This window comes from Manduca sexta, chromosome 10 (assembly GCF_014839805.1).
Source record: "Manduca sexta isolate Smith_Timp_Sample1 chromosome 10, JHU_Msex_v1.0, whole genome shotgun sequence".
Lineage (NCBI taxonomy): Eukaryota > Metazoa > Arthropoda > Insecta > Lepidoptera > Sphingidae > Manduca > Manduca sexta.
Genome location: NC_051124.1, coordinates 9415704 through 9439504, shown reverse-complemented (window position 1 = coordinate 9439504; position 23801 = coordinate 9415704). Strand labels below are relative to the sequence as shown.

At 34.7% G+C, this 23801-nt stretch overlaps 1 long non-coding RNA gene across 1 annotated transcript; it reads left to right on the top strand.

Moving 5' to 3' along the window:
- Positions 1-1407: 1407 nt before the first annotated feature.
- Positions 1408-4627, top strand: LOC115442712. Its single transcript, XR_003938550.2, has 2 exons — positions 1408-1578; positions 3726-4627. It is a non-coding gene; the product is annotated as an uncharacterized LOC115442712 (long non-coding RNA).
- The last annotated feature ends 19174 nt before the right edge of the window (positions 4628-23801 follow it).

Below are 23801 nucleotides of genomic sequence, written 5' to 3'. Positions count from 1 at the left end.
ATTATCGCATCCATCTATTTAATTATATAAAATAGACGACCGACTGTGGATACGATAATTATAATTAATGTGCTCTTATTATTGTTATCGGAGCAAATAAGGAAGTGAGTCATCCGACAACAAGTAAACAATATTGAATTATGCACATAAATCCTTACAGATATACTAATGCTTGGTCGTTTCTGGGATAAAATAAAAAGGACAGAAAACGGAGTGCCACTCAGTCTTTTATAATTTAAAGTTAGTTATAATGTGCGGTCGTATCGCTTACCATCAAGCAAGCGTCATGCTCGTCTTGTCATTAAATTATATGAAAAAAATAAACGAGTCCAATCGCCTGTAACATGGCTTTAACATCCTAGTCGAACCGACTTATCCAAGTCATTAGTAAAACTGGCAACAGTAACGCTTTTCTTAAGAATTCCTATCCTATTATTGCTGTAGTATTATTGTTATAGATTGGAGTATCGCTTACCATCCGGGAATCGGCATACTTATCTCAACATTCAATTGCGATATACAATTACATGATCTTAGTTGTCATCTATTAATGTAAAGCAATACTATAAAAATACCCAGCACCATGCGTGAGGTAGACTCCCGCTGGATATACCTAATAAAACGTTGCAACGTTGCTTAAATGTAAAATAATAGTATGAATACTATATTTTCTTTCATGGTTGTAATCATAGCCTTAGAAATACGATGCCAACAAGGTTAACTTCAACCACACGAACAATACTTAAATAATAGTATAATAGTTTTAAATTTTCAATTACAAATTAAAAATGTAGTTCTACTTATATCTTATATATGGTCTGAAATGTAAGATCTAACGTTTCAAAGCAGCGTACTACTCAGAACTATCCAGATGGCGGACAAAAGGCTTTCATTTAATGTATTGGATGGCCACGTAAACCACGAACTGCTTCGGTCAAGAGGACATGATGAAATTCTTTGAATTTTACTTAAATAACAATTCCTGATTAAAGTCCTTCAGTTGTTAAATTCTTTGGGTCTTGTACAAAATTGAATAGAAAACAAATAGAGTTTAATATATTTCTGATTCAGCATTGCAGTCGGGAATCGTCTACTGCTGGATATAGGCCTCCCCTATTGACCGGTTCTGGGTCGCCTTCATCCATCGGACTCCGGCGACCCTCACCAAGTCGTCGGTCCACCTCGTGGATGGCCTGCCTATTTCTGGTTACTATACAATGAAACAACTAAATAAATTATTAAGTAAATTAACATAATGCTACACAATAAGGTCTTGAAAAAAATAATTATTAAAAATTATGTACTTAATCAAATAATTTAAAAACCTTTTTGATTTTATTACTCCTTATTACAGTATCAAGCAATCAAGATTGATGTTAACCACAATTAATTTCACATTAACCATCTTTACGCCGTGTCTGTATATTCTCAAATCTGCGAGCGTCGCACGCGATTACTGAAGGCATTTCATATTTATACTCTGCCGAGTGTCATGGGCGCACAGTCTGCTGTGGACTTGAGTCGTGTCAACAATCAGTGCTTTGAACTCAGTTTCACTTTTTGTGCTACTATATAAAGGTAAATTTATATATATTTATTTACTATAGAGTTGTAAATTTTAGTAATAGAGTTGACTATTTGGATGAGTGCTTTTTTGTGGCTTGATATGTGAAGGTATAAAGCTCCAATAACATGTTTTGTCAAAGTTATTATAAGTGTATCAAAAATAACACAATAATAATAAATTGTAATGTCCATTTTGCACAAACACATTTTTATAATGCAATAAAAGTTACGAAAAGCTTGACGTAAATATTTTAATAGTTGTATCAAAAAAATAATAATACAATAACAATACATTTTAATGTCAAATTAGCACAAAAACATTTTTATATCGTAATAAATGTTATGAAAAAACTTGACGTAGGTAATCATTTCGTATTAATATTTTTCTAAAAATCCGTCTGCTAGATAATATTGTTTATATAAGAATAAAAGGCAATCTGGCCTTAAATTAAAATTCCTGCCGAATGCCGGCAAGGTTGTAAAGCCAAAAGATGCTTTTGTAATAACTGCCTTATCTTGTATTGTTATTAAACTGTTTTGTCATTCTTCATGATTAAATTTTGATTCGCGTTTTAGATTTTTATTCCAGTTGATTTTTGTCCGTATTTAGTAAGATATCGTGTTGTATTCGTGATATTTTAAAACACAAAAATGTTAAGAAAACATTATTTAAAAATACATAAGCTCGAAACGTTTTCAAATGTTTTGTGGTTCATGTGTTAAAAAATATTCAATCCGATTACTAGAATTAACCAAACAAAATAACGCATTTGTACGAATGTCAAAAACACTATGTTCTGATTGGTCCACTTTTAAGATAGATTGAAATAAACAATATTGAAAACGGCGGTAAGAGATATCAAAGTCTTTCCATATAATTATTAGTTCTTGAAACCAAACCAAAACAACCTGCAAATAATAACTAAAACCGTATACCTAAAAATAATAAAAACAAAGATAATTCAAAAATAGAACGTGTCTTTTGTATTTTAAAATTGGAATATTAGACTGAGACTTGAACAGTTTGAAATACGGACGCAATACTTACTGATATACCTAAAAAAGTTTAAATGAAATTAATTTATTTAAAAAAATAATCAGATATACAAGATAATTAATATTGTTTATATCGCTTAAAACCAATAATTTATAAGTATTTATATATGGCTTAATGAAGTAGTAGAACATGTTTATTGACGTAAATACTACAAAATGAAGTCGTTAAATCGCATTGAACATATCCTTGAGGTAAAATGAAAACAAATATTGTTTGTTTACATTCGACTTATCGTAACGAGTTCTTATGAACTGGTTATGAAGAAATTAAAACCTACCTACGTATATTATTAAGGGAATATTCCTTAATACGGTCAGACGTCAAAGCTGATAACAAGAAGACAGACCAAAATAAGATGGGGCTCTATTTGGACATTTATTCAATTAGGTTATACAGGATCCTTACCTTACCTAGTAAAAAACAAACACACATCACGTATTTATCTTCGAAGGGGTATACAGAGGCACAGGCAAGGCACCCAATTTTCGCCAAGTGTGTGCATTCCCATGATGTAATAGGGGGCGAGCCTATCGCTATATCGGGCACAAATTTCAGACTCCGAGTTGACACAATAGAAATACCCAAATATCACTTTGTCCGACCCGGGATTCGATCCCAGGACCTCACAGCGCTGCCGTAACGCGCGTGGAGTTCAACTATGCCACCAAGGCAGAGAGTTACCAAATAAAACCAATATCTTCTTGAAAATACCACTTTACAATAAGCAACTCGAACTGTAGATGTATAAAAGAATGAGTTTCGAACGAAATAAATATCAATAAAAAGCATCATTAATTTTATGCGCTCTAATGCCACTACCAATATTCTCAAAAAATCGTCGCAGCGGCAAAAGCTCATCAGAAATACACTCACGTCATATTCGCAGTAAACTACAAAAAGACTAAATAATCATAAAGTAAAACTGAGGTTTTTGTTGAAAATGTTCGTTATTCGTGAATAATTTTGGCACAATGTTAGCAGAGGTAAAGACGAGGATGTGATTTCATTTATTAACGCAATGTCAAAATGCCCATGTAGAACTATAAAATTGTAGTTATTATAATGTTTATCAAATCTAACCCAACATTTTTTTTAATTACAGATGGCCATGACCTGCAAAATCGTTTTCGTTCTCGCATGTTTAACGGTGCTTGTTAAAGCCCAAAGACCATTTTACGCTGGACTTAGCGCGATCGGATATCCAGAAGTGGATTCCGTGGGGCTCTCAAACAGATTTGGCGAAGATGAACGCGCTCCTATTGAAGCTAAAGGCGACAGGAATTTGGTGAATCGATTGAACTCTTTGCCTATTGATAACAGACCTTTTTGGTTCATAAACTGGGAGGCATATGAAAATTTAAGGAAAAATCCTCAGACGTACCCGCAAAGGCCGAACTCCTTCATAAACAACAACTAAAGAATTTAAAAACAATGGAATGAACGGAAGATTTTGAATTTGGAAACAAAATTCAAAGTTTACTTATTTAATAGATGCTGGCAGGATGATAAATCAAAATAATATTCGTGATTTAAAAATAAAGAAAAAACATTAACTAATGTTAAGTTTATATACGTCTGCCAGGATACATTTTTTATAATATTTTATGCATTGATGTGCATCTCTTGTTTATTTGTGATTTTATTGTTATATTATGGTAATGCGCTGCGTATTAACAAGTCAATTCGTAGTTTTAAGTGTACCTATGACGCGGTGTCATACTTTTATATTTTTTGTACTTAGTTTTTATAAATTTCTGTGCATTTATTTATAATTCTTTTTGTATGAGTCAATGTTCGTATTTCAGTACATTTATACATTATTATCATTTTGTATACTATGCACCAAAAATAATAGAAGTATTAAATCATTTTCGCGATGCGGAAGGCGTTAAAAATATTTAAATTTTTATTTTTACTTATAAATTAAGTGATTCTACTATTATTATAAGACTGCAAATTGTTTTCGGACCTATTGTACATAAAAATAAAATATTTTTTTTTATTTTGGATGTTTCATTCTTTTAATTTGATTTCTGTACAGATTAAAAATAACTTATTGTATAATCAATAAACACTTTCCACCTTAGTAAACGGAGTATACAATGGTTGCCTATAACAGTTATTCAGTGGTTTGTCTTACTATGTTGAGTTTAATTCAAAGAAAGCGAGCTGCAAGTCAATACAGTTTAAATATGACATACATAATAAAGAGTTGAGGGTGTGTGGAGTCTACCAATCCGCACTAAACTAGCGTGGTGGACTAAGACCTAATCCTTCTTAGTAGTAGAGGAGGCCCGTGCCCAGCAGAGGAACAGTATATAATACAGAGCTGATATTATTATATACAAAATTAACTTTTATTATAGGTTCTTAGTTATGCGTAGCGTTATTAGACTTTTTTGTTATGCCAGCTTTATTCACCGCTCAACATTTACAGACAACATTAGACTAACAAATTTAACCGTGACTTCCTATCTTTCAAGACAAAATCATCGTCTGTCAACGATGGAGCCATAATATTAAAATTATATTCCATCTGAGAAATTCCAAACCTAAAAATTAAAATTGGAATTTGACAATTGAATTGAATACCTTAAAGACAAATTAGAGTGTAAGCAAAACGTTTTTACATTTTTATTTCTGCTAAGCCAAGAGCAGCGACGCGTGAAGACGCAATAAGCAAGCCGGCATAATTGTGCCGACCGTCCGAGGATTATTCTCTTGCCGCTCCACATGTCTTTGAGCTTCCTTTCATTTACCATCAGGTACAGTGAGACCACTTTGCCATGCCGTTGATGAAAAAAAGTAAATTGAAACAATAATAATAATAATAATAAGTAATTTATTGCCTTTCAATTAACAAATAATAACAACAAATTAAGCAAACATAATATTAGTGAAAGACAAAAGGAAATGACTCAGCGTGTGCTGACCGAAACCAGAGTTTAGATCAGCGCTGGTTTTCAGTCACTCCTATCTCCCTATGGTCTTGTGCGGGAGTTAATATCAACTTAATTATTAAAAATTAACAAGGCAATATAATAGAGATGCCATGGCGTTTTTTTTTTTTTTAGTTGGCAAACGAGCTAGCGGTTCGCCTGATAAGCAGCATCCGCCGCACATGGACTTTGCAATGCCCGAGGTAGCAATAACCGCTACATTGGCGACGCATTCATTCAAATTACAATAACATGATAAACGGAACGTGGATAATAAATACAACACTATACTAGTGTTTTCTCGTGAATCTACCTGTGTGAAAGTTTGCTGGAATAGTAACTTTATATATTATAAGCTACAGGCAAACTGTTACCTACAGGAAGGTGAGCACTCTTTTTAAGGCTCGTTTAAAGAAAGACAAGTCATAGCACTTTGACACACCGATGCAGGGAGTTCATTGCAAAGTTAGCGGGCTCTTAGTCTTCAATCCACATTTTGCCACACTTTGCCATTAGACTACAACAAGTACAATAATAAATATGCTAACTTTATCCATAAAAATAAATTGAATAATTACTAAATTAGCAATCTGCATAATCCTTTAAAAGTATTGAACGAAAGCATAATTAGCAGGCCCACACCAAACGCTATTGGACGGAAATTAAAATGCTGATTTAAGCCGCAGTACGCGTGCAATGATCCTATCAGCTCAAAGTGTGCGTAAAATCATTGGTCCGAGTCGTTTGGCTTTTGTTGATCGCGCAAACAAACGCGAAACGAATTTAAATTGAATCCGGAGTTTTAAATTGGCGGCTTTATAAAATGACCCTTTTATTGTGAAATGAGTGGACAATGTATGGCGGGTATGTCTATTGTTATAGGCTGTCATAGTCATGTCACTGTTAACAACGAAAATATAATTGAAGTTTTGTTGTGGCTGGCTTTATTAAACAAAAGGAAGTTAATGGCAACACCGGAAACTGATAAATGTGTTAATATGGCGAACGAGGAAATCACAAATTGGCGCCATATAAATAAGGATAATAAATTGTTACACGTATCGTGATATAAAAATATATAACTAAGACAACCGAGTTAAAGAATTGTTGGGAATCTATATTGTTAACTGAAGCTATTTTGATTAATAAGAAATTACAGAAATACTTTCACAATTATTTCCCGTGACTCGGGTCGATGCTGTTTAATTTTGACGTTTGATGACCAATGCGTCGGTCACGTATTAGTGCCTCAACCAATACCTATAAAACCATACAGTCGTGTTTCTTTCCCACATTGTAGACACATTGTTAGTTTTTTAAAACCATCTTTATCGGGTACAATACTTTCTAGAAAATACTCCGGGCTAGGAAAATAACGGTCCAATTTAGGGGCCGTTCAATTATTACGTAACGTAATTTGGAAGGGAGGGGGGGGGTCATGTAAAACGCGGCGGGAGGAGGGTTTCGTACAACGAACGTTGTGTAAAACGGTGTCTTTTTTATTTTAAATAATAACTAAGGTATTTTAGCGACTTTCTGGTACTTTGCGTAACAAAATTGTGAATATTAGAAACAAAATTGTCACTTGTAACTTTTGGAGGGGGGTACAGGAAAACGATACGGCGCGTTACATGGAGGGTGGGGGGCACAAAAATCTTCAAAAACTGCGTTACGTAATACTTGAACGGCCTGTTATCGTCAAGCAAATTATATCAAATGACTAGTAATTCCAGCTTCTGAATACACATGAAACTACAATTCGAATGACCTGTGACTGTGTACAATAACTGTATTGTTATGAGTGTTAAAATTCGATAGTGTAACCGTAAACGAAAATAGTACAAGAACCTAACATAAACTATTGATGCTTTCACATCGAATTATTTTCGAACGTGAAAAATCGATACTGGAATCACTAGTAAGTTCCAATGTCAACAAATATTTATAATATGAGCTTTTGTTCGCGACATAGCTGCGTGAAAGAATTTTTCCGGAATAAAAGTCCTACTATTTTTCCGGGATAAAATTGTTCTATCTCATTCCCAGGGTCTCAAACTATCTCTATACGAAATTTCATCGAAATCCGTTCGGTAGTTTTTGAGTTTATTGCGTTGAGACAGACGCGGCGGGGGACTTAGTTTTATAATATTTGAGGATATTTCCTTGTTTATGTGAGTGCAAGGATATATACAGTCATACTTGTTTAGTAATCAGAACTACAGATTGCTGGCTCAATATTACAAAGTTCAAAGCAAATACATAAAATGATGTAATTCAATTTATGTAAAAAATATCACATTATCACTCGCCAGTCGACAAAATTATGCCGGCCTGCTTCAAATTGGATATACACAGGCTGATCCCGGAACGCGAAATACTCACGTGAGCCACTACGGCAGGCAGCTTGTGTACGGTGGTCACTATCCGGTCGGGTACAAATATGCTACCACCAGCGTCTATAGTAAGTTGAACTTTAAAAAAAATGGTAGGTATATCTTTATATTTTGTAATTGGCCGGCGAACACACTATACCTAATTTGAGATAAAAACAATCTTACAAAAAACATCTTATAATTATGGGTATAATGGCTGGTTTCTCATGCGGGTATACAACGTGTAACAAAAACTTTCGTAGGCGTTTAGAGAGCATAAGAAGGGGTGTATACGTGCTCAGAAAATATTAATAATAAACTATTTTTATAGTGTTAGTTATCTTTTAAAACCACATTGCTTAAAAAAATTCAACGCTTAATTTTTAATGTATACAAGTTCGTGATCACAATAGCTGTGTATGTAATGCAGTTAGATAATATCATGTTATTGCTCGTGGGAATGGTCATGTTTATAGGTATAAGTAACATCACTGTATTTTTCTATCGCCGAACTTCAGTGTGATGACGCTTTTGATAATAGTGGTCTTACTTAATGCAAAAAAGCCCCGATAGCCTAGTTGGGTGTGGAACGGACTGCGAAGACGAATGGCCGCAGGTTCAAATCCCAAGGGCACCTCAGACTTTTCTAAAATCATGTGTGTATTCTTTGTGAATTTATCGTTCGCTTTAACGGTGAAGGAAATCATCGTGAGGAAACCTGCACATCTGAGAAGTTCTCTATAGGAATTTCGAAGGTGTGTGAAGTCTACCAATCCGCACTAGGACAGCGTGGTGGACTAAGGCCTAATCCCTCTCAGTAGTAGAGGAGGCCCGTGCCCAGCAGTGGGCAAGTATACAGGGCTGATATTATTATATTATTATTATTATACTTAATGCAAGTGTCTGGGCGGAGGAAAATTCCGAGGCCTTTTATGCAATTAAGGAAGTAGAGTAATATGTTTTCGTTGCAACGTGTTCGGGCAACATGTCAAATTTTGATCCTGTGTCGGTAGGTATGGTGAAAATTTCATGTAGGTAATCCTAATTAGTTAACAGAGGTATACCAAAGTATGTGTAAATCTAGGGTGGGGAGATAACCAACGCTACTCCCACCGGCCTATGGCCTTGTTTGTGCCCCTTGCAAGCGCGAGGTTCCTCAAAGCGCAAGGCCCTGAGTGATTGTTCCTACCTCGACAGGCTTTTGAAACTGAAAATTGTACCTAAAGAGACTACGCAGTATAACAATACCGATTATTAAGTTTCCTATTGTGACAACTGACGAATAAAGTGCATTATTTTGCTGGTGGTAGGATATATTTAATATTCGCATGGATAGCGACCACCGTACACAAGATATTCAAACCCGCTATGATGGCCCACGTAAGTGTCGCGTATATCAGCCTGTGTATATCCGATTCTAACAGGCCTTCATAATTGTCCACTGCCGAGGGATAATCATCTCTCGTCAGTCGACATTCTATTGGACTCCACTGACCATCAGGTGCAGTGGCGTCACTTTGCCTTGTGCGTATAAAAAAACATTGTGCAGTTCTAAATGTGGCGCCTATTACACAATTCGTCGGTTGAAAGGCTTATTGACTTAAGCGACATTTTTTTGCGACTCTTACTTTTATATATATGGAAAATACTTTTTTCTGTAATTTTTAACCTAGTTAAAAAAATTGCGGCAATTAGTTTAATACATATTTAAAATATTTTTTTCTGTGTTTTTTTAACCTGGTTAAATTTTTTTGCGGCAATTAGTTTCATACATATTTAAAATATTTTTTTCTGTGTTTTTTTTAACCTGGTAATTTTTTTGCGGCACTTAGATTCATACATATTTAAAGTCAATTATTTCTGTTTTTTTAACCTGGTATTTTTTTGCAACACTTAGTTTCATACATATTTAATTTTTTTTCTGTGTTTTTTTATCCTGGTTACAATTTTTTTTGCGGCAACTAGTTTCATACGTATTTAAAATATTTTTTTCTGTGTTTTTTTAACCAGGTAATTTTTTCTTGCAACACTTAGTTTCATACATATTAAAAATATTTTTTTCTGTGTTTTTTTAACCTGGTAATTTTTTTTGCGGCACTTAGATTCATACATATTTAAAGTCAATTTTTTTCTGTGTTTTTTAACCTAATTAAATTTTTTCGTAAAAAAATGTCGCTTAAGTCAATAAGCTTTTCAACCGTCAATATGTAATTATAGCTAAGTATTCATCAAAGGAACTTACTCGTCTTGTATTCAAACCTAAAGATATCGTTTAGGTACTACGTCTCTGTAAAACCTGTTTGTGATCACCTTGTGATAAAGTTATGTTGAATACCGACATCCGTTTTAAACCACCGCCTCGAGTAATTGTCTTGTTTGTTTATGCAAATTTACTTGTGTTTGATGCTTCACTTGTGACAACCATATTAGAGGCTCTAGCAGGGAAATAAGATAACTGGTCTATTTATGGGTGTAGTCTAATAATTATTGGTAGAGAAATATTAAAATATTAAAAAAGTTTTGCTTTGTCGCTTCGATGATTTTGTGTCAATATTTATTCAACCAGATAGTTCCAAAAACATGAAAAAACAATATTTCTAAGTATTTTATAAAGTTACCAATTCCAATTCTATTAGGTACTACATTATGTATGGCGAATGAGTAAATTTGTCGAAAAGGAGCCCACATATAGGTCTTAAGTATGCATAAATACCGTCTGAAAATCGTTTTGATGATAATTGGGTTCTACATAAATTCTACAAAAAGGGAAGCCAGCAGGAATTAAGTTATATGGACCCTTTGCCGCTGGTAGGTAGTGACTTTAAAACAAGACACGCATCACGCATTTATCCCCGAAGGGGAATGCAGAGGGGCAACCAGGGCACCTTCTTTTCGCCACGTGTGTTCCATCTCATGATGTGATAGGTGGCGACCCTATCGCCATATCGGGTACAAATTTCAGACTCCGGGCTGATACTGAGCAGAAAAAGCCAAATATCCCTTTGCCCGATCCGGGATTTGAATCCAGGACCTCAGAGCACTGCCGTACCGCGCCTACAGTACAACTACGCTACCGAGGTAGTCACTTTGGAACATCGTAAAATACAGAATTACATCAAATAGACATGCTGTTAAACAACTTGACCAACGCTTGTAGATGCCCTGGGGAGGCACGCGAAGCGACGCCGTATCGATATAACGATTGACAGATCAGGGAATTTTTGCCTCGCAACTCGTCAAGCCCCGCCTACTGAATCAATTGGTTTAGCAATTTGCAAAGTTCTCTTTATATTTTCTTTACTGCTTTGAATGACGAGATGAGCTTGTCGTTCGCCTGATAGTGACCGATACGACCGCCCATAAACAGTAGAAATACCAACACCTTACATTACACAGTATTGTTTAAAATTCCACTACACTCGCCATCCTGAGACATGAGATGTTAAGTCTTAATATGTCCAGTGGTTACACTATCTACAATGTCCTTCAAACCGAAACAGTGACTACACACTGCTGCTTGGCGACAGAAAAAAATATGTAAACATTATAGAAAATTAGTACATATTATTTGCTTACATTTGAATTAATGAAATCAATTGGGTATGAAATACTCTCTAACTGTCTGTACCAGCGGCGACGTCGTGTGACGGGTCGGCCACTTCCCTACAATATGGTTGAGGAGGCCGATGGCTGGCACATGCGTCATACTCGTGAACGGACGCTGCTTGTATAGACTGTTCTGCCCATTTCGCTTACAATTTCTAATTGCTAGAGGTGCTAGGAGGAAATAATTATAAGGATAATAGAAAAATTTCATGATTCCTGAGAGGGTTGTGCAGTCATATGAAAATTTAAATTAATTTATTCCTTATTTTACGAGCCTATAAATGAACTGCTCTAAACAACAATAAAAAACCAATTGTATTTTTTTTTCTCTTCTCACTTTATTATTTACTGTAGTCTTTACCCTAAACTGATTGAAAAGAGCAACACCAGAGTTTCTTGCCCGTTCTTCTCTGGTGAGAACTGCTTTCCGAACTGGTGGTAGAGTTAATATTGACGGAATCTAAATAATGTATAACATTTTACAGACTCAAATAAATCATTTCATTTCGTTTCAATAACTAATCAATCAGTAGTCCACTTACTCCATCAGACATCTGGCGAATTAATAATTAATCACCCTTATTGTGTAAAAGCGAGTCATTCTCTATTGTTTTAGACTTACCAAGCAATCATACAAGGAAGATCATAAAAATAATGTTACCGTATAGGAAAAACCCAAATAATTAACAGTCATGCTAGTATAATAAATTATGTATTGCGGTTAGGTCGATTTTAAATGTCATTATGGTATAAAGATGATTGCAAGTTAAAACAATAATTGTGTTGCGAATTGCTTGTTCTAATTGTAAATAATTGCAAAACTAAATAATATTTCATCGTGAAAATAATTTAATTATGGGTTTTTCCCCTTTTTTGTTCCTTCATTCTCATAATCCGGTGAGACGGCAATCCGACATGATTGAAGATCTGGTTCAGGACCAACGGCTTTACGTCTTTTCTAAGGCACGAGAGTATCACATCGCCAACTTCCCGACTCTGAGCTACGACTAATTTTAAGATGGAAAAACCCAGTCACAATTATTACAAGATATAATTTTACAAATTTTATCTAAGCATTTATCTTACTAATATGAATGTAAAAGTTTCTATGTTTGTTAGAAGTACACGCAGTAATCACAAAATGGATTTGCGTAAAATTTGGTACTCGGACAGAACATATCTTGGAATAACATATAGGCTACGTTTTATGCCGGTAATTTTTTGACTTAATAAGATAGTGCTATCGATCTCTATGGTGATTTAGGGGTTTCTACAGCGAGAAAAACTTATCACGGGCGAAGCCATGAGCAACACCTAGTATTTTCTATATATAAATCATAGTAGTTCACTTAAAAATAGATGATGTGTTAAAGCCAACTACATACGAATATCAAATGCCTAAAAAGGCAGTCTAGAAAGTTCTCAGACCCGTCAAAAGTTCGTAATAATATATTAGTTCACATACTGCAAATCATTCTTAAAATATAAATTTTACCGTCCGTGTAGACACCGCCGAACTTACGAAACTACGTCAATTTTTAAACACTTAATAACTTACGATTAGTTTTGCTAACGCGTTGCAAATGTTTTCGCAAAGTTAATTTGAACAATTAATTGCCATGTTAGAATTTAATTGATGACACGCCATAATCGTCACTATGATATTACGGCTATATTATTGTCACAGTTTGTGTCAAAATGCCCTCCCAAAAATAAAGAGAAAGAGGATGAAAACGTAAATATTTCGAGTTTCAGACACCGTCCCGGCCGAGTCCCAAAACTCGATGTATTGGGTCAGATAATGGGCCGAGCTATTGTGGCTTGTAATTACTCTTAGCGTTATATATTTATACTTTCGATAGCGTATACTTTCTTATTGGGAAGGTTACAGACTTTCTATTCCAGGATATATATAGCGGGACTTTTATCCCGGAAAACATCACACAGGCGAAGCCGCGAGCAAAAGCTAGTTAACAATATATTATGCATATTTATAAATTAATGTTTGTAGTATGCGTTTCGTTTTATACGAAACGCAGTAATACTAAATGAGCAAATTTAATTTACATACACATTAGCATCACAAATAATAAATAAACATCACTGTTTAATGTCAGCCGTGGTAAAGTAAAAACGTATCTACACGATTGCTTAATTTTTATTAATAATAATATGATAATAATTCTAAATTATACCCTGACTTGCTGCTGGACCTGCTCTAGCACTATGATCATTTAAGTTTTATTCTACCGCACTGATCTTGTACTCGTACCTTCGAAATGTTTTCCTCCTCGCAATGTTTCCCTTCGCTGATAATACAAGCGGTCAGTAACAAACAATATATAGTTATTTAAAAAAGTCCGGAATTTGAACCTGTGGTCTTTCGACTCTGCAGACGGTTTCCTATCCAACCAAGCGAGCACTCAACCCTAACAAACTTTCTTATTTATGGATATTGTGTAATCTTTTAGAAGACCATGCCAGCAACGCGAGGTTTTCTTATTTCTAGCGCAAGTGGGGTACTTAAAGGTTACTTATCACCACTGGGCAATACTTTAAGACGCAAAATAAGAAAGAAATAAAGATTAAAAAAAATCGTTATGGATGCAACATTTTAGTCATAATTGAATTGTATTCGAGTTCCTAGAAAAAAACATTTATCTAAGGAATAATAAATATAACAGTAATTTATAGTGGACCATTAAACTTATCTTATCTACAATATGGTCTTTAGAATGAGGAAATTTATTAACCGTTTTTTGGACACACGACCATCAACAAGAACTTTTAATAATGTGGATCATGTTATTCCTACATAACCGTATACTTGGTTAAAATCATAGACGTAGGATATGAAATGAATAATATCCCCGCAACATTGACAGCTCTGTAAAAAGAGACGAAACGATTGTGCGGCCTCTTATATCTCTTTCTCTAGATTCTGTACCGCACATATGTCTACGCTACCGAACTAGGGCTACGAGGTTGATTTATCTTTCTCAAATATTATGTTTGTTTGTTCTTTCTGAAAGCATGCCTAAATTTCATTAAAGACAACAAACTTCGAAAAATTATTACCCTAAGACAAGTTTGATTCAAGAGACAACCCTGAACTCCAATCGTGTCAAGTAAGATTGCCTAACTACCCCCCACCACGGTTGGACGGACCATTGGGTGATTTTCCAATTGTGTGGACGTTCAACACAATTCAACTGACCATGTGTGTGCATCGGTTGTGTACAATTAATGCAAACAATGTGCTACATATTGTTTGGAAATTAATGAGGTGGTCTGTTTACTTTTGTATTTGTTTCTAACCAGTCTATAAATTATACATTAACTATAGGTTTTTCTCAATTGCTTACTGTTTTTTTTTAGTATAGGACTCCGCAGTCAATACCGGGGGAATTCTACAAATGGGATACTGGAATCCCCCGCCATAGAGGGCTCTGGAGGAAAGTTGAGAGGGAATGCTGGGAAGGAAGTTTAGGGAAGGATAGGGACCTCTTAGGGTAGGAGGAGGGGAGAAGACCAGAAAATGTTCGCGAGCCCTTATAGGCCTCAATGTAAATTGGCAATCATCAGATATACACACGTAACACGTCTTAGGGCTGCGACAAATGTCCCTCCGAGCATGGTCATGCATTCTTTGTGGAGACTGAGCGCACAAGAATCGCTTACTGTAAGAATTGTTAGGTCCTTAACTATAAAGAACAAAGTCTAGTCAGATAGCTAGATTAGATGGATCAACGTGTAACTATAACAAGAAAAAGGAAGACCTATATTTGTTAAGAGCTTTCAAGTATACATTTAAATTTACAAAAAGCATCAAAATAATCCAGTAATTCTAACAGTACACCATTTCCAGACATTTCTTGATTTCGAAAACCTTATTTTTCATCGTAGATACGAATGAAAACTAGGACATACATTTAAACTTAAAACCAAGTACATTAAAGCGACAAATTAGGTACCCGAGCTCGCATTTCTCTAATGACCATTCATCCATTAAATGTGGCACTTGGCATTTATTCTCTCTTCCTAATAATGACTTGCATTTGATTTAGCTTATCTCCTTCTGCTTTCGAGCAGTCCCCTCATTACCTTCTGATCATTCTCATCTTCTCTCGCACCATCAATGACATGTCAAAAATTACAGTCAATTGGTTCTATGCTCTTTCTGAATCCATTCTATTACGTGGGAGAAAGCACTGATATGGATTCAACACTTTTCCAAGTAGATTTCATCGCACCTTCATAATGTCATGTATGCCAGTCATCATTAAAAATATACTTTTTTTGCATTCAACTATAAACTTTATAATTAACGTAACAAGCATTGAAAAGAGACACTCCAATTAGCAAATACAAAACAAAACAAATTTAATTGGCATTAAACGAGACACAACCGTAACAATCTCACGGTGAATTAGACAACAATTAAGGTTATCATTTCGAGCTTGCAACTTTATACTTGAAGTTGGTAAGAAGTGATAATAATGTTTATCAATCTTGTACACCATCTACGATACGATAAAGTTTTAGTAACTGCTTAAAGTAGAGGATATAGAGATATAGATGGTACACATTAAGAAAAGTCATTGCAAACACTATTAGTTTGTTGCGCCAGACGCATGACAATAAGGTATTTTTCTTTTTTTGATTTCGTAAATTATTCTATACTAGCTTCCGCCCGCAGCTTCGCCCGCGTGGATTTCGGACTTCAAAAATGGAGCCGGTCGCGAACGTTCGAGAATGTTCGTTTTACGAAGCTACTCGCTAGGTGATTCGCTAGCCTCTAGGTGCCAAGCAAGCCGCCTGCCTGTGCGTTCGCGACCTTATATATATACAAAAATAATCCTTATAGCATGATTCAGTATTCACGCATGATGGCTTATTATTAGCGTATTTCATGTATAACTTTGGTGTTTCTATACCGATTTCTATGATTCTTTTTATGGAATATTTAATAATGTTAACTATTTTTAATTAGGGATGACTGAGAGTGTTATAAACGTAAGAGTAGACAAATATAATGAGAAAGCTTCGAACTGCTAAGCTATCGGGAGTTACACGTGTTATTGTGAGTCAACCATAAAAGATAGACATATGCTGTCGTGGGATATTTTTACATAATTTTAAGGAGAACATTTCCGTCATACATGATTTTTGTGTAGCTTTAACCATTAAGGTTGCACACGCGACGGAAGCTTAAAAAATGGAGTAACTTCTCCCGTTTTCCCAACATTTCCCTTCACTGCTCTGCTCCTATTGATTGTAGCGTGATGAAAAGTATACTATAACCAGCACAGGAGTATGACAAATAATTGTACCAAGTTTCGTTAAAATCCGTCGAGTAGTTTTTGTTTCTATAACGGTTATACAGACAGACAGACAGACAAAAATTTTACTAATTGCATTTTTGGCATCAGTATCGATCCCTAATCACCCCCTGATAGTTATTTTGGAAATATATTTCTTGTACAGAATTGACCTCTCTACAGATTTATTATAAGTATAGATATAGATATAGAAGATAGAAGAAGATAGATGACAGCGAATAGTACGAAAAAGAAGCTATTTAATGTAAACTGTATTAAATTGGTTAAGAAATGAGACTGTAATTAATATTTCAAATATTACAATGTGCAGCAGAGGGCGCGTAGTGGAGTTATCCTCCATCTCATTCTTTCACACGCATCATGATTGTCGATGACGTCACGTGCGCGTAATGCGCCTTTTGTCTTGCTTCTTGTCATACAACCCTTCTATCGCAATTCAAAAGGTTAAACCCTTTGGATTTTAATTGATCTTTCTTTGTTTAAATTAATGTAAGGTAAATGTTTGATAAACATAAGAAACAAAACTAACTAAAATGCCATACTCAAATGGAATAGACAGTTGCATATTATCAGTAAATCAGTTAATACTTGCTACACCTACATCCCTAAAGTAAGTTATCACTTTGGTTATTGAATTTATGTAAACGTTTGCTTCAAGTATGGAATTTACTTTACGAAAAACATCTACAAAAATATTCAAACAGTATTCAAACTAAAATCGCACCAAACTTCATCTAAATAGGTTTATGATTTGTACATGAAACCTTGACAGATAGAAAGAGTTACATTTATAATATTAGTATGGATGTTTTTATGTATAGTTAATTATTAAACAGAATAACACGAGGTTTCCTCCCACTTGAAACCCGTGGGAGCTGAATCCCGTAGCATATCAACACCCACGCTACACCGTACTTTATTTGTTTTTATTTATATATTGCAAAGGACGTTCCACGACATTGAGTTTGTCTCGGGGTCGAACCTTCCTTCACTTAATACGATATCTTTCAAGTTTCATATAATTACTGTTTATGTTACATGATAAAGCTGATCCTGTATGGTCACGCCTGTAAATGGATAGGCAGGGATGTAACTTTACCATGTATTGGGAACGAAAAAATAAAATGTAAGTAAACCTACTATAAGATCTACATATTTTGGTAATACATATAATGTAATCATTTTTCAATTAAATTTTTTGACTGCCTCAGTGGCGTAGCTGTGTGCGGTGCGATACCGCCCTTAAGTCCTGGGTTCGAACCCCGAATCGGGCACATTGATATTGGGTTGCCCTAATTGCATCTCTGTCTACCTCTTTGAGGATAACGGCGTGATGTGTTTTTTGTTTGTTAAATAAGTACCTCTATCTTCTACTTTTTATATTATGTCTACCACCCTTTATCAATGACTTCTATTGTATTTAATGAAATTGGCATATTTATACTTCTCTGCAAACAGTATAGGATATAAATGATTTAAATACTATAGGACCTATAGATTACTAATAATAAAATAACTAATACATCCAAAGGTATTTTTAAGAATCTTCCTTTTTTCATAAATAGCTCGTTTATATTGTAAGGTCGAGTGATCGAAGAAAGCTCGGTTATAAACTAGGTCCATCCATATTTGTGGTTGGTCTTTATTTTCCTGTTTACAATTTTGATCAGTGCACTTCCGTTTGCGTTTATATCGACTATTCGCGATGGGATTCAAGATAGACTCACGACTTTTGAATTAATATCAAGAAATATAAGATTGGACGAGATTAGTGATTTGTAGGTAAAAAAATATTAGTTTTGTCACGGAAATTTTGCAAGATATAGGTAGGTAGATGAATAATTATAGCGAGAGTGTTAGTTTGTTTAATAAAAATAACAAATACTAGCTGTGCCCGCGGCTTTGCGCGCTTGGAAATTAGGGTGTCACAAAGTTTTTCAACCACAACACAACACAACCACGCGACTTCTTCAACAGTAATCGTTATATTTCAGCTAATTTACATAAAATAGTAATCAATTGCACTATCTTTTAGTAAAAACACAACAAAAATCCGTTCAGTACATTTAGAGTTGATCAGCTACAGACAGCTTTTGGAGACTTTGTTTTATAATATGTATAGATTATAATAAAATTTTGTCTTAGAAAACATTCATTAAATGGAAACATAATGAGATAAAAGTCTAAAAGAAACATCGCGACTCGCATCATAGCTAGAAAGGATGATGAGAATATTGGTTAAAAGTATTTGTTACTACATAGCTATTGCTCGCAACTTCGCTCAGTTAAAAGTGACTTTTCCGAGATGAAAAATAATCCACGTCCTTCCTAGGTTCTCAAATTATCTCCATGCCAAATTTCATAGAAAGAATTTAATTGATTTAGGTTTATTGCATTCAGACAGACCCAGCGGTGGACTTTGATTTATAACATAATATAAGAATTTATATAAAAAATTCCATGAATACAATCTAATTGGGTACATAACGTTAATTACCCATGAATCGTGGTGATCACGGTAAGGGAGTAGATAGGGATAGTATATAATGTCATACTGACTGCCTTGGTGGCGTAGTTGTAATTGCATGGTACAAATACGACTACCGTGCTTAGGTCCAGGGTTTGAATCCCGGGTCGAGCCAAAATAATTGGGACTGGGTTTTTCCATCTTAAAAATTACTCAGTCGCACCTCGGAGTCAGGAAGTTGGCGGTATGATACCTCCGTGCCTCGGAAAGCACGTATAGCCGTTGGTTCTTAACCTGATCTCTCTCCGGTAATGTCGGCTTGCCGTCACACCGAACTATGAGAGTGAAGGAACAGAGAGTGCACCTGTGTATTGCGCACACGCTTGTGCACTAAAATTTATCCTGCATACCTGGCTGATCTCTGTTGAGATTGGCCGTTGTGGTCGAAATTCGGCTAGGAGGTTGGTTACTATCATACTTAAGTCTTAATCTTAAGTTACCTACTAACTCTTTTCCTTATAAAAATAAATTTAGGCATGATATAAACTTCTATGGTTTTCCTGTTACCAATTGTTTGATATTGTTAACAATAGTGCTATATAAACAAATTATTTATTATATAATAGTGTGATACTGATGTGTAACCGCAATGAACTCATATTTTAAGTCATTCATATTATCTTCTACCTCCTCAATATGTTTTTTTTTATTATTGAACAAAAGGCATATCACAGAACATAATCATTATAAAGAATACTTAAGCACTAAATTACATTGAGACTAGATTGTCTTCCTTAAATCTATGCCCTAATTGAAATTATACTACGGAAACGATTCTACAAAACACAATTAATAATATAAACATCTGCTTATAAAGTTATATAAACAAAAATTGTACGGAAACTAAATTAAGTATGTTGTCAGTGGTAAATGCTGTGTACCATTGGCGAAAGATCCATATAACCCGATTCCTACCAGCTTCCCTTTACATAGAATTTCTGTAGAATCTAATTATCATTCGAACGATTTGCAGACCACATTTATGTATTAGTACATATATGATGGGTCGGGTTCCCGTCCGTTCCGGTTCGGAAAATTTAACTCTTAACCACTATTGTGTACTCCTATTAGTAGACCAGATATAAGATGCTTACCTTATTGCGTTGATTGTTATAATAATATCGATGGTTGAAGGCTAATTGACATAGGCCATGTTTTTTTTTCGAAAAACTTTATGTAGTTATCACTCTCTTTCTGTAGTCGGTCCCACATGACGGACGATCGTGGTCATCACTGGATGTATCGCATTTAGAGCGCATTATTTGTCTCCACCGGTTTCTGTTCATTGCATCTTCACCTAGTTTATGGAACTTGGTGGCAGACGAGTCTTTAATCTGGTCTGTCCACCGGGTTGGTGCTCGGTCTCGAGAAAGCCATCAGTATTGCCAACGATGACAAGTTCCTTCAGATTTTCGTCGCCTTTTCGTATAACATGGCCGAAGTTTGCAAGGATGTAGGTATAAATCATAGAAAAAAGTACTGATTTTAAATATTATGTTTGACACTCAGTGTCGCAAAAAAATGTCGCCGAAGAGCCTTTCAATCGTCGATATGTAGTGCTGATTGCTGTACAATAAATAAAAAAAAAAACTATAATTGTTATAATGCTCTCATCTCATCAGTGATTTAGATTAATTCTACTTCGAAATATTTTTATCAATAATTTCAAGATTTCAAAACTCCCTTACGGCACCCAGAAACCCTTACGTATGTAACGTTGCGTGAATAACTGGTGTCATGTGATACGTGTGATATTCTGTCAGCATATTTTATTACGTAAGAGTTAAGCGCGCGAAATGGCATGCCAGGATTTTTAGACATATTGGATGGCAAATATACGGGAATATGTTTTGATCGTTTTTCTTTTTAGTTATGTAACGTTTTTAGAAATCTAATATGCCACTAAATAAATAATCTGGGGAAACGAAATCATCTCTCGTTAGACACCATCTGCAGTCGACTCTACTTATCAGGTGTAGTGGGTCACTTCGCTTTTATACAGCCATCTAACCTGTGACATGGAAAAGAAGAAAGACAAACAGTAAGATTTTGGTCTCTACCGTGCAAAATTCACTATTATGAATGATAAAAGCTGACAATATGTATTTTACATAATAATACACTCTCACATAAATCATAAGCAACGCCATATTTATAGATTGCCAAGATGTTTTAAATTTACTTGTTGGCATTTGCGGTTTGAACTTGGTAAACGAGAATCACCAAGGGTATAGAAAAAAATAACTATCTCACGACTATTGTGATTTAATATTAGTATATAATATCGATTGGAGAATGATTGTGATTTTTTTAGAACGTTATCAGATGATAAAAAGGTCATGATTGATTCTTAATCTATAAGTATAGCAATTGACATCAGTTGAGGAATCTGTTCATCTCATTAAGATAAATAAAATTAAGGCCTGGAAAACACTAATCGTCCGTTTCGTCTAGTAAGGCTAATTGATCTAAGGAACTATTTTTTGGCAATAATAAGTTATAATATTATATTTTGGAATAAGTAACGCATAATTGGTATCAGTGTATTTATCGGCATCTTTTAAATCCATTTTCGATTAATAATATTAAAAAAAAAACAAATAATATCTATGGGAATGACAAATCTAAGCGACAGACTTATCGATCGGATATGTCATTCTTGCACATTTTTTTTTGTGCTTTCTATTTGCGTTAACGACTGCAGTTAGGCGTTTTGGTTATGACCCTTAACATTACTCCAACTGTCAGATAAAATAAATCATCCTTTTCTGTAAATAAAATTATCATAAATATCTATGGCGTTTATGGCAGATTCTTTGGTGAACGCGCACTTTGCAGTGAATAAGGCGGCTAGAGTAAATCGGAACGGCCCATTGTCGTCGATGCGACATGAATACTTAATGTTTTGTACGACGCATGCCTTTTTGGTACAGCTGCAATATGGTAATAATTTTTGTTCGTACAAATATTTTGTTTAATCGGACCCAGCGAGCACTGTATTAAATCTTATGAACATTGGCGTAGCTAGGAGATTTCTCTAAGGAGGAAGCACTGACAGAAGGAAAACAAAGCTAACAGATTTCAAAGACGTAAGCGATCTTGTAAAAGATGATTCGGGGGTGCTACTCGCTTTCGTTTCCCTGCTAGCTAAGCTAGCTGCTATGCTGACGAATAAGGCAAATTGTTAGTGTGGTTGATTTCAATACGTGATGCGGCTGCCGCGCTTAAGTTCTATGTATTCCGGATAGGATAAAATTCTTGTGTCTTTGTATTTCGAGCAAAAGTTCGAAGTCTGGTCCAGTAGATGGTAATTAACTTACTTTCTATAACTTGAGACTTATCTTCAGCTTTATAAAGTCTCTATCGTTACATCTATGCAACTATTGTCGCTAACTTTCCGGTTTTATTATGAGTCAACGTGCAATATTCACTGCCGAGTACTGTACATATAAAATTGTGTCAGTGTGGGTCAGCGTTGTCGATAAACCCAATGATCGATTGCTTGTTAAAAATGATTGCAGCAATTTTATTCAGAGCTGAATTTTCGTTATTTAGGTATTGTTTACTAACAAACCCGTTAAAAAAAGTTATTAAATGATTTCTAATGACGGTTTTTTCGATGATTAACTGTTGAATTAAATGGGTTCGGTACTGAACTTATCAACGAAAGGTTAAAAACTGAATATCGATATATAATAATACTAGATTTTGCTAGCGGCTTCACCCGCATGAAAGCGTTTTCCTATATAAAAATTTTACTATACAGTATTCTCTCCAGGATCTCAAACTATCTCCATATAAAATTTATATTATTGTATCGCTTTCAGACAGGCAGACAGATGCGGCGTAGGACTCCGTTTTATAATATATTATTTCGAATTTTTTTAAGGGGAACAATTTCGTCATACATGTTTGTTGTGTAACTTTAACTATTAACGCAATAGAAATTATCAAAAGAAATAAGTTTTCCCCGGTTTTGCAACATTTTTCATTGATGCTCCGCTCCTATCGGCCATTGCGTGATATTATGTAGCCTTTCTCAATAAATGGGCTAGCCAAGATTAAAATATTTTTTCAGTTCGAACCAGTAGCTCCTGAAATTAGCGCGCTCAAACAAGCCAATTCTTCACCTTTATATAATAGTATAGAGGATTTTTTTTTTAACATATTGTGTAAAATTGTATTGGTACTATAAAGATGCCGGCTAACGTTAACCGACCTTTAATGACGCATTTATATCATAAAATTATTATTAGATTGTATAATTTTTTTTATATTCATATTTTAATATAGAAATAAAATAAAAAAAAACTTTCATAAGTGAATAATATTTCAACATATAAATATATAAGAACATTGTTATACGTTTTTTTCACAGCGCTGCCTAATTTC